This window comes from Taudactylus pleione, unplaced genomic scaffold (assembly GCF_031769625.1).
Source record: "Taudactylus pleione unplaced genomic scaffold, aTauple2 ptg000556l, whole genome shotgun sequence".
NCBI lineage: Eukaryota > Metazoa > Chordata > Amphibia > Anura > Myobatrachidae > Taudactylus > Taudactylus pleione.
This window is the reverse complement of record NW_028284958.1, coordinates 9,107,723-9,120,642: the sequence shown is the minus strand read 5'-3', so window position 1 is coordinate 9,120,642 and position 12,920 is coordinate 9,107,723.

The following is a 12,920-nucleotide window of genomic DNA, read 5'->3' as shown; positions in this document are numbered from 1 at the left end:
TGTATGAGTCAGAGCCTGTGTATGAGCCATACCGTGTGAATGCATCCGAGCCTGTGTATGCGTCAGTACCTGTATTTGTGTCAGAGCCTGTGTATGCGTCAGAGCCTGAATATATGTCAGAGTCTGTGTATGTATCGCAGCCTGTGTTTGTGTCAGAGCCTGTGTATGTGTCAGAGCCTGTGTATGCATTAGAGCCTGTGTATGAGCCATACCGTGTGTATGCGTCAGAGCCTGTGTATGCGTCAGAGCCTGTATATGTGTCAGAGGCTGTGTATGTGTCAGAACCTGTGTTTGTGTCAGAGCCTGTGTAAGCATCAGACCCTGTGTATGAGTCAGACCTTGTGTATGCCTCAGACCCTGTGTATGCGTCAGAGCCTGAGTATGAGTCAGACCCTGTGTATGTGTCAGAGCCTGTGTATGTGTCAGAGCCTGTGTATGTGTCAGAGCCTGTATATGTGTCAGAATCTGTGTATGCGTCAGAGCCTGTGTATGCGTCAGAGACTTTGTTTGTGTCAGAGCCTGTGTATGTGTCAGAGCCTGTATATGTGTCAGAATCTGTGTATGCGTCAGAGCCTGTGTATGCGTCAGAGCCGGTGTATGCGTCAGAGACTTTGTTTGTGTCAGAGCCTGTGTATATGTCAGAGCCTGTGTATGCGTCAGAGCCTGTATATGCTGCTGAACCTGTATATGCGTCAGAGCCGGTGTATGAGCCATATCGTGTGTATGCGTCCGAGCCTGTTTTTGTGTCAGAGCCTGTGTTTGTGTCAGAGCCTGTGTTTTTGTCAGAGCCTGTGTATGTGTCAGAGCCTGTGTATGCGTCAGAACCTGTGTTTGTGTCAGAACCTGTATATGTGTCAGAGCCTGTGTATGAGTCACACTGTGTGTCTGTGTCAGAGCCTATGTATACATCAGAGCCTGTGTATGCGTCATACCATGTGTATGCTTCAGAGCCTGTATATGTGTCAGAGTCTGTGTATGTATCAGAGCCTGTGTTTGTGTCAGAGCCTGTGTATGCATCAGAGCCTGTGTATGAGTCAGACCCTGTGTATGCATCAGAGCCTGTATATGCGTCAGAGCCTGTGTATGCGTCAGAGCCTGTATATGTGTCAGAGCCTGTGTATGCGTCAGAGCCTGTGTTTGTGTCAGAGCCTGTGTTTGTGTCAGAGCCTGTGAATGCGTTAGAGCCTGTGTATGCATTAGAGCCTGTGTATGAGCCATACCGTGTGTATGCGTCAGAGCCTGTGTATGCGTCAGAGCCTGTATATGCGTCAGAGCCTGTGTATGCGACAGAGCCTGTGTATACGTCAGATCCTGTGTATGTGTCAGAGCCTGTGTATGTGTAAGATCCTTTATATGCATCAGAGCCGGTGTATGAGTCAGAGCCTGTGTTTGTGTCAGAGCCTGTGTTTGTGTCAGAGTCTGTGTATGCGTCAGAGCCTGTGTTTGTGTCAGAGCCTGTATATGTGTCAGAGTCTGTGTATGCGTCAGAGCCTTTGTTTGTGTCAGAGCCTTTGTTTGTGTCAGAGCCTGTGTATGTGTCAGAGCCTGTATATGCGTCAGAGCCGGTGTATGAGTCCGAGACTGTGTATGAGCCATACCGTGTGTATGCGTCCAAGCCTGTATATGTGTCAGAGTCTGTGTATGTATCAGAGCCTGTGTTTGTGTCAGAGCCTGTGTATGTGTCAGAGCCTGTGTATGTGTCAGAGCCTGTGTATGCCTTAGAGCCTGTATATGAGCCATACCATGTGTATGCGTCAGAGCCTGTGTATGCGTCAGAGCCTGTATATGTGTCAGAGTCTGTGTATGCATCAGAGCCTGTGTTTGTATCAGAGCCTGTGTTTGTGTCAGAGCCTGTGTATGTGTCAGACCGTGTGTTTGCGTAAGAGCTTGTGTATGTGTCAGAGCCTGTGTATGCTTCAGAGCCTGTGTATGCATCAGAACCTGTGTATGCATCAGAGCCTGTGTATGAGTCACACTGTGTATCTGTGTCAGAGCTTATGTATACATCAGAGCCTGTGTATGATTCATACCATGTGTATGCGTCAGAGCCTGTATATGTGTCAGAGTCTGTGTATGTATCAGAGCCTGTGTTTGTGTCAGAGCCTGTGTATGCATCAGAGCCTGTGCATGAGTCAGACCCTGTGTATGCGTCAGAGCCTGTATATGCGTCAGAGCCTGTATATGCGTCAGAGCCTGTATATGTGTCAGAGCCTGAATATGTGTCAGAGCCGGTGTATGAGTCAGAGCCTGTGTATGAGCCATACCGTGTGTGTATGCATCCGAGCCTGTGTATGCGTCAGTACCTGTATTTGTGTCAGAGCCTGTGTATGCGTCAGAGCCTGTATATATGTCAGAGTCTGTGTATGTATCGCAGCCTGTGTTTGTGTCAGAGCCTGTGTATGTGTCAGAGCCTGTGTATGCATTAGAGCCTGTGTATGAGCCATACCGTGTGTATGCGTCAGAGCCTGTGTATGCGTCAGAGCCTGTATATGTGTCAGAGTCTGTGTATGTATCAGAAGCTGTGTTTGTGTCAGAGCCTGTGTAAGCATCAGACCCTGTGTATGAGTCAGACCTTGTGTATGCGTCAGACCCTGTGTATGCGTCAGAGCCTGAGTATGAGTCAGAGCCTGAGTATGAGTCAGACCCTGTGTATGTGTCAGAGCCTGTATATGTGTCAGAATCTGGGTATGCGTCAGAGCCTGTGTATGCGTCAGAGTCTTTGTTTGTGTCAGAGCCTGTGTATGTGTCAGAGCCTGTATATGTGTCAGAATCTGTGTATGCGTCAGAGCCTGTGTATGCGTCAGAGTCTTTGTTTGTGTCAGAGCCTGTGTATGCTTCAGAGCCTGTATATGCTGCAGAGCCTGTATATGCGTCAGAGCCGGTGTATGAGCCATACCGTGTGTATGCGTCAGAGCCTGTATTTGTGTCAGAGCCTGTGTTTGTGTCAGAGCCTGTGTTTTTGTCAGAGCCTGTGTATGTGTCAGAACCTGTATATGTGTCAGAGCCTGTGTATGAGTCACACTGTGTGTCTGTGTCAGAGCCTATGTATACATCAGAGCCTGTGTATGCGTCATACCATGTGTATGCTTCAGAGCCTGTATATGTGTCAGAGTCTGTGTATGTATCAGAGCCTGTGTTTGTGTCAGAGCCTGTGTATGCATCAGAGCCTGTGTATGAGTCAGACCCTGTGTATGCATCAGAGCCTGTATATGCATCAGAGCCTGTGTATGCGTCAGAGCCTGTATATGCGTCACAGCCTGTGTATGCGTCAGAGCCTGTGTTTGTGTCAGAGCCTGTGTATGTGTCAGAGCCTGTGTATGTGTTAGAGCCTGTGTATGCATTAGAGCCTGTGTATGAGCCATACCGTGTGTATGCGTCAGAGTCTGTGTATGCGTCAGAGCCTGTATATGTGTCAGAGTCTGTGTATGTATCAGAACCTGTGTTTGTGTCAGAGCCTGTGTATGCTTCAGACCCTGTGTATGCTTCAGACCTTGTGTATGCGTCAGACCCTTTGTATGCATCAGAGCCTGAGTATGAGTCAGACCCTGTGTATGTGTCAGATCCTGTATATGCGTCAGAGCCTTGTGTATGCATCAGAGCCTGTGTATCCGTTAGAGCCTGTGTATGCGTCTGAGCCGGTGTATGAGTCAGAGCCTGTGTATGAGTCAGACCTTGTGTATGCGTCAGACCTTTTGTATGCGTCAGAGCCTGTATATGCGTCAGAGCCTGTATATGCGTCAGGGCCTGTGTATGCGTCAGATCCTTTGTATGTGTCAGAGCCTGTATATGCGTCAGAGGCTGTGTATGCATCAGAACCTGTATATGCATCAGAGCCTGTGTATGAGTCACACTGTGTATCTGTGTCAGGGCCTATGTATACATCAGAGCCTGTGTATGAGTCATACCATGTGTATGCGTCAGAGCCTGTGTATGCATCAGAGCCTGTGCATGAGTCAGACCCTGTGTATGTGTCAGAGCCTGTATATGCGTCAGAGCCTGTATATGTGTCAGAGCCTGAATATGCGTCAGAGCCGGTGTATGAGTCAGAGCCTGTGTATGAGCCATACCGTGTGAATGCATCCGAGCCTATGTATGCGTCAGTACCTGTATTTGTGTCAGAGCCTGTGTATGCGTCAGAGCCTGTATATATGTCAGAGTCTGTGTATGTATCGCAGCCTGTGTTTGTGTCAGAGCCTGTGTATGTGTCAGAGCCTATGTATGCATTAGAGCCTGTGTATGAGCCATACCGTGTGTATGCGTCAGAGCCTGTGTATGCGTCAGAGCCTGTATATGTGTCAGAGGCTGTGTATGTGTCAGAACCTGTGTTTGTGTCAGAGCCTGTGTAAGCATCAGACCCTGTGTATGAGTCAGACCTTGTGTATGCCTCAGACCCTGTGTATGCGTCAGAGCCTGAGTATGAGTCAGACCCTGTGTATGTGTCAGAGCCTGTGTATGTGTCAGAGCCTGTGTATGTGTCAGAGCCTGTATATGTGTCAGAATCTGTGTATGCGTCAGAGCCTGTGTATGCGTCAGAGACTTTGTTTGTGTCAGAGCCTGTGTATGTGTCAGAGCCTGTATATGTGTCAGAATCTGTGTATGCGTCAGAGCCTGTGTATGCGTCAGAGCCAGTGTATGCGTCAGAGACTTTGTTTGTGTCAGAGCCTGTGTATATGTCAGAGCCTGTGTATGCGTCAGAGCCTGTATATGCTGCTGAGCCTGTATATGCGTCAGAGCCGGTGTATGAGCCATATCGTGTGTATGCGTCCGAGCCTGTTTTTGTGTCAGAGCCTGTGTTTGTGTCAGAGCCTGTGTTTTTGTCAGAGCCTGTGTATGTGTCAGAGCCTGTGTATGCGTCAGAGCCTGTGTTTGTGTCAGAACCTGTATATGTGTCAGAGCCTGTGTATGAGTCACACTGTGTGTCTGTGTCAGAGCCTATGTATACATCAGAGCCTGTGTATGCGTCATACCATGTGTATGCTTCAGAGCCTGTATATGTGTCAGAGTCTGTGTATGTATCAGAGCCTGTGTTTGTGTCAGAGCCTGTGTATGCATCAGAGCCTGTGTATGAGTCAGACCCTGTGTATGCATCAGAGCCTGTATATGCGTCAGAGCCTGTGTATGCGTCAGAGCCTGTATATGTGTCAGAGCCTGTGTATGCGTCAGAGCCTGTGTTTGTGTCAGAGCCTGTGTTTGTGTCAGAGCCTGTGTATGCGTTAGAGCCTGTGTATGCATTAGAGCCTGTGTATGAGCCATACCGTGTGTATGCGTCAGAGCCTGTGTATGCGTCAGAGCCTGTATATGCGTCAGAGCCTGTGTATGCGACAGAGCCTGTGTATACGTCAGATCCTGTGTATGTGTCAGAGCCTGTGTATGTGTCAGATCCTTTATATGCGTCAGAGCCGGTGTATGAGTCAGAGCCTGTGTTTGTGTCAGAGCCTGTGTATGCCTTAGATCCAGTGTATGAGCCATACCGTGTGTATGCGTCAGAGCCTGTGTATACGACAGAGCCTGTATATGTGTCAGAGTCTGTGTATTTATCAGAACCTGTGTTTGTGTCTTAGCCTGTGTATGCTTCAGACCCTGTGTATGCGTCAGAGACTGTGTATGCGTCAGAGCCTGTGTATGCATCAGAGCCTGTGTATGCATCAGGCCTGTGTATGCATCTGAGCCTATGTATGTGTCAGAGCCTGTATTTGTGTCAGAGCCTGTATATGTGTCAGAGCCTATATATGCGTCAGAGCCGGTGTATGAGTCAGAGCCTGTGTATGAGCCATACCGTGTGTATACGTCCGAGCCTGTGTATGTGTCAGAGCCTGTATATGTATCAGAGTCTGTGTATGTAACAGAGCCTGTGTATGGATCAGAGCCTGTGTTTGGATCAGAGCCTGTGTATGCATCAGAGGCTGTATATGCATCAGAGGCTGTATATGCATCAGAGCCTGTATACGTGTCAGAGTCTGTGTTTGTGTCAGAGCCTGTGTTTGTGTCAGAGCCTGTGTTTGTGTCAGAGCCTGTGTATGTGTCAGAGCCTGTGTATGTGTCAGAGCCTGTGTATGCATCAAAGACTGTGTATGAGTCAAACCTTGTGTATGTGTCAGACCTTGTGTATGCGTCTGAGCCTGTATATGCGTCAGAGCCTGTATATGCGTCAGGGCCTGTGTATGCGTCAGATCCTTTGTATGTGTCAGAGCCTGTATATGTGTCAGAGCCTGTATATGCGTCAGAGCCGGTGTTTGAGTCAGAGCCTGTGTATGAGCCATACCGTGTGTATGCGTCCGAGCCTGTGTTTGTGTCAGAGCCTGTGTATGCGTCATAGCCTGTGTTTGTGTCAGAGCCTGTGTATGTGTTAGAGCCTGTGTATGTGTCAGAGACTGTGTATGTGTCAGAGCCTGTGTAAGCATTAGAGCCTGTGTATGAGCCATACCGTGTGTTTGCGTCAGTGCCTGTGTATGCGTCAGAGCCTGTGTATGTGTCAGACCCTGTGTATGCGTTAGAGCTTGTGTATGCGTAAGAGCTTTTGTATGTGTAAGAGCCTGTGTATGCGTCAGAACCTGTATATGCATCAGAGCCTGTGTTTGTGACAGACCCTGTGTATGCGTCAGAGCCTGTATATGCATCAGAGTCTGTGTATGCGTCAGAGCCTGTGTTTGTGTCAGAGCCTGTATATGTGTCAGAGTCTGTGTATGCGTCAGAGCCTTTGTTTGTGTCAGAGCCTTTGTTTGTGTCAGAGCCTGTGTATGTGTCAGAGCCTGTATATGCGTCAGAGCCGGTGTATGAGTCCGAGCCTGTGTATGAGCCATACCGTGTGTATGCGTCCAAGCCTGTATATGTGTCAGAGTCTGTGTATGTATCAGAGCCTGTGTTTGTGTCAGAGCCTGTGTATGTGTCAGAGCCTGTGTATGTGTCAGAGCCTGTGTATGCCTTAGAGCCTGTATATGAGCCATACCATGTGTATGCGTCAGAGCCTGTGTATGCGTCAGAGCCTGTATATGTGTCAGAGTCTGTGTATGCATCAGAGCCTGTGTTTGTATCAGAGCCTGTGTATGTGTCAGACCGTGTGTTTGCGTAAGAGCTTGTGTATGTGTCAGAGCCTGTGTATGCTTCAGAGCCTGTGTATGCATCAGAACCTGTGTATGCATCAGAGCCTGTGTATGAGTCACACTGTGTATCTGTGTCAGAGCCTATGTATACATCAGAGCCTGTGTATGATTCATACCATGTGTATGCGTCAGAGCCTGTATATGTGTCAGAGTCTGTGTATGTATCAGAGCCTGTGTTTGTGTCAGAGCCTGTGTATGCATCAGAGCCTGTGCATGAGTCAGACCCTGTGTATGCGTCAGAGCCTGTATATGCGTCAGAGCCTGTATATGCGTCAGAGCCTGTATATGTGTCAGAGCCTGAATATGTGTCAGAGCCGGTGTATGAGTCAGAGCCTGTGTATGAGCCATACCGTGTGTGTATGCATCCGAGCCTGTGTATGCGTCAGTACCTGTATTTGTGTCAGAGCCTGTGTATGCGTCAGAGCCTGTATATATGTCAGAGTCTGTGTATGTATCGCAGCCTGTGTTTGTGTCAGAGCCTGTGTATGTGTCAGAGCCTGTGTATGCATTAGAGCCTGTGTATGAGCCATACCGTGTGTATGCGTCAGAGCCTGTGTATGCGTCAGAGCCTGTATATGTGTCAGAGTCTGTGTATGTATCAGAACCTGTGTTTGTGTCAGAGCCTGTGTAAGCATCAGACCCTGTGTATGAGTCAGACCTTGTGTATGCGTCAGACCCTGTGTATGCGTCAGAGCCTGAGTATGAGTCAGAGCCTGAGTATGAGTCAGACCCTGTGTATGTGTCAGAGCCTGTGTATGTGTCAGAGCCTGTATATGTGTCAGAGCCTGTATCTGTGTCAGAATCTGGGTATGCGTCAGAGCCTGTGTATGCGTCAGAGTCTTTGTTTGTGTCAGAGCCTGTGTATGTGTCAGAGCCTGTATATGTGTCAGAATCTGTGTATGCGTCAGAGCCTGTGTATGCGTCAGAGTCTTTGTTTGTGTCAGAGCCTGTGTATATGTCAGAGCCTGTGTATGCGTCAGAGCCTGTATATGCTGCAGAGCCTGTATATGCGTCAGAGCCGGTGTATGAGCCATACCGTGTGTATGCGTCAGAGCCTGTATTTGTGTCAGAGCCTGTGTTTGTGTCAGAGCCTGTGTTTTTGTCAGAGCCTGTGTATGTGTCAGAACCTGTATATGTGTCAGAGCCTGTGTATGAGTCACACTGTGTGTCTGTGTCAGAGCCTATGTATACATCAGAGCCTGTGTATGCGTCATACCATGTGTATGCTTCAGAGCCTGTATATGTGTCAGAGTCTGTGTATGTATCAGAGCCTGTGTTTGTGTCAGAGCCTGTGTATGCATCAGAGCCTGTGTATGAGTCAGACCTTGTGTATGCATCAGAGCCTGTATATGCATCAGAGCCTGTGTATGCGTCAGAGCCTGTATATGCGTCACAGCCTGTGTATGCGTCAGAGCCTGTGTTTGTGTCAGAGCCTGTGTATGTGTCAGAGCCTGTGTATGTGTTAGAGCCTGTGTATGCGTTAGAGCCTGTGTATGAGCCATACCGTGTGTATGCGTCAGAGTCTGTGTATGCGTCAGAGCCTGTATATGTGTCAGAGTCTGTGTATGTATCAGAACCTGTGTTTGTGTCAGAGCCTGTGTATGCTTCAGACCCTGTGTATGCTTCAGACCTTGTGTATGCGTCAGACCCTTTGTATGCGTCAGAGCCTGAGTATGAGTCAGACCCTGTGTATGTGTCAGATCCTGTATATGCGTCAGAGCCTTGTGTATGCATCAGAGCCTGTGTATCCGTCAGAGCCTGTGTATGCATCTGAGCCGGTGTATGAGTCAGAGCCTGTGTATGAGTCAGACCTTGTGTATGCGTCAGACCTTTTGTATGCGTCAGAGCCTGTATATGCGTCAGAGCCTGTATATGCGTCAGGGCCTGTGTATGCGTCAGATCCTTTGTATGTGTCAGAGCCTGTATATGCGTCAGAGGCTGTGTATGCATCAGAACCTGTATATGCATCAGAGCCTGTGTATGAGTCACACTGTGTATCTGTGTCAGGGCCTATGTATACATCAGAGCCTGTGTATGAGTCATACCATGTGTATGCGTCAGAGCCTGTGTATGCATCAGAGCCTGTGCATGAGTCAGACCCTGTGTATGTGTCAGAGCCTGTATATGCGTCAGAGCCTGTATATGTGTCAGAGCCTGAATATGCGTCAGAGCCGGTGTATGAGTCAGAGCCTGTGTATGAGCCATACCGTGTGAATGCATCCGAGCCTATGTATGCGTCAGTACCTGTATTTGTGTCAGAGCCTGTGTATGCGTCAGAGCCTGTATATATGTCAGAGTCTGTGTATGTATCGCAGCCTGTGTTTGTGTCAGAGCCTGTGTATGTGTCAGAGCCTGTGTATGCATTAGAGCCTGTGTATGAGCCATACCGTGTGTATGCGTCAGAGCCTGTGTATGCGTCAGAGCCTGTATATGTGTCAGAGGCTGTGTATGTGTCAGAACCTGTGTTTGTGTCAGAGCCTGTGTAAGCATCAGACCCTGTGTATGAGTCAGACCTTGTGTATGCCTCAGACCCTGTGTATGCGTCAGAGCCTGAGTATGAGTCAGACCCTGTGTATGTGTCAGAGCCTGTGTATGTGTCAGAGCCTGTGTATGTGTCAGAGCCTGTATATGTGTCAGAATCTGTGTATGCGTCAGAGCCTGTGTATGCGTCAGAGACTTTGTTTGTGTCAGAGCCTGTGTATGTGTCAGAGCCTGTATATGTGTCAGAATCTGTGTATGCGTCAGAGCCTGTGTATGCGTCAGAGCCAGTGTATGCGTCAGAGACTTTGTTTGTGTCAGAGCCTGTGTATATGTCAGAGCCTGTGTATGCGTCAGAGCCTGTATATGCTGCTGAGCCTGTATATGCGTCAGAGCCGGTGTATGAGCCATATCGTGTGTATGCGTCCGAGCCTGTTTTTGTGTCAGAGCCTGTGTTTGTGTCAGAGCCTGTGTTTTTGTCAGAGCCTGTGTATGTGTCAGAGCCTGTGTATGCGTCAGAGCCTGTGTTTGTGTCAGAACCTGTATATGTGTCAGAGCCTGTGTATGAGTCACACTGTGTGTCTGTGTCAGAGCCTATGTATACATCAGAGCCTGTGTATGCGTCATACCATGTGTATGCTTCAGAGCCTGTATATGTGTCAGAGTCTGTGTATGTATCAGAGCCTGTGTTTGTGTCAGAGCCTGTGTATGCATCAGAGCCTGTGTATGAGTCAGACCCTGTGTATGCATCAGAGCCTGTATATGCGTCAGAGCCTGTGTATGCGTCAGAGCCTGTATATGTGTCAGAGCCTGTGTATGCGTCAGAGCCTGTGTTTGTGTCAGAGCCTGTGTTTGTGTCAGAGCCTGTGTTTGTGTCAGAGCCTGTGTATGCGTTAGAGCCTGTGTATGCATTAGAGCCTGTGTATGAGCCATACCGTGTGTATGCGTCAGAGCCTGTGTATGCGTCAGAGCCTGTATATGCGTCAGAGCCTGTGTATGCGACAGAGCCTGTGTATACGTCAGATCCTGTGTATGTGTCAGAGCCTGTGTATGTGTCAGATCCTTTATATGCGTCAGAGCCGGTGTATGAGTCAGAGCCTGTGTTTGTGTCAGAGCCTGTGTATGCCTTAGATCCAGTGTATTAGCCATACCGTGTGTATGCGTCAGAGCCTGTGTATACGTCAGAGCCTGTATATGTGTCAGAGTCTGTGTATTTATCAGAACCTGTGTTTGTGTCTTAGCCTGTGTATGCTTCAGACCCTGTGTATGCGTCAGAGACTGTGTATGCGTCAGAGCCTGTGTATGCATCAGAGCCTGTGTATGCATCAGGCCTGTGTATGCATCTGAGCCTATGTATGTGTCAGAGCCTGTATTTGTGTCAGAGCCTGTATATGTGTCAGAGCCTATATATGCGTCAGAGCCGGTGTATGAGTCAGAGCCTGTGTATGAGCCATACCGTGTGTATACATCCGAGCCTGTGTATGTGTCAGAGCCTGTATATGTATCAGAGTCTGTGTATGTAACAGAGCCTGTGTATGGATCAGAGCCTGTGTTTGGATCAGAGCCTGTGTATGCATCAGAGGCTGTATATGCATCAGAGGCTGTATATGCATCAGAGCCTGTATACGTGTCAGAGTCTGTGTTTGTGTCAGAGCCTGTGTTTGTGTCAGAGCCTGTGTTTGTGTCAGAGCCTGTGTATGTGTCAGAGCCTGTGTATGTGTCAGAGCCTGTGTATGCATCAAAGACTGTGTATGAGTCAAACCTTGTGTATGTGTCAGACCTTGTGTATGCGTCTGAGCCTGTATATGCGTCAGAGCCTGTATATGCGTCAGGGCCTGTGTATGCGTCAGATCCTTTGTATGTGTCAGAGCCTGTATATGTGTCAGAGCCTGTATATGCGTCAGAGCCGGTGTTTGAGTCAGAGCCTGTGTATGAGCCATACCGTGTGTATGCGTCCGAGCCTGTGTTTGTGTCAGAGCCTGTGTATGCGTCATAGCCTGTGTTTGTGTCAGAGCCTGTGTATGTGTTAGAGCCTGTGTATGTGTCAGAGACTGTGTATGTGTCAGAGCCTGTGTAAGCATTAGAGCCTGTGTATGAGCCATACCGTGTGTTTGCGTCAGTGCCTGTGTATGCGTCAGAGCCTGTGTATGTGTCAGACCCTGTGTATGCGTTAGAGCTTGTGTATGCGTAAGAGCTTTTGTATGTGTAAGAGCCTGTGTATGCGTCAGAACCTGTATATGCATCAGAGCCTGTGTTTGTGACAGACCCTGTGTATGCGTCAGAGCCTGTATATGCATCAGAGTCTGTGTATGCGTCAGAGCCTGTGTTTGTGTCAGAGCCTGTATATGTGTCAGAGTCTGTGTATGCGTCAGAGCCTTTGTTTGTGTCAAAGCCTTTGTTTGTGTCAGAGCCTGTGTATGTGTCAGAGCCTGTATATGCGTCAGAGCCGGTGTATGAGTCCGAGCCTGTGTATGAGCCATACCGTGTGTATGCGTCCAAGCCTGTATATGTGTCAGAGTCTGTGTATGTATCAGAGCCTGTGTTTGTGTCAGAGCCTGTGTATGTGTCAGAGCCTGTGTATGTGTCAGAGCCTGTGTATGCCTTAGAGCCTGTATATGAGCCATACCATGTGTATGCGTCAGAGCCTGTGTATGCGTCAGAGCCTGTATATGTGTCAGAGTCTGTGTATGCATCAGAGCCTGTGTTTGTATCAGAGCCTGTGTTTGTGTCAGAGCCTGTGTATGTGTCAGACCGTGTGTTTGCGTAAGAGCTTGTGTATGTGTCAGAGCCTGTGTATGCTTCAGAGCCTGTGTATGCATCAGAACCTGTGTATGCATCAGAGCCTGTGTATGAGTCACACTGTGTATCTGTGTCAGAGCCTATGTATACATCAGAGCCTGTGTATGATTCATACCATGTGTATGCGTCAGAGCCTGTATATGTGTCAGAGTCTGTGTATGTATCAGAGCCTGTGTTTGTGTCAGAGCCTGTGTATGCATCAGAGCCTGTGCATGAGTCAGACCCTGTGTATGCGTCAGAGCCTGTATATGCGTCAGAGCCTGTATATGCGTCAGAGCCTGTATATGTGTCAGAGCCTGAATATGTGTCAGAGCCGGTGTATGAGTCAGAGCCTGTGTATGAGCCATACCGTGTGTGTATGCATCCGAGCCTGTGTATGCGTCAGTACCTGTATTTGTGTCAGAGCCTGTGTATGCGTCAGAGCCTGTATATATGTCAGAGTCTGTGTATGTATCGCAGCCTGTGTTTGTGTCAGAGCCTGTGTATGTGTCAGAGCCTGTGTATGCATTAGAGCCTGTGTATGAGCCATACTGTGTGTATGCT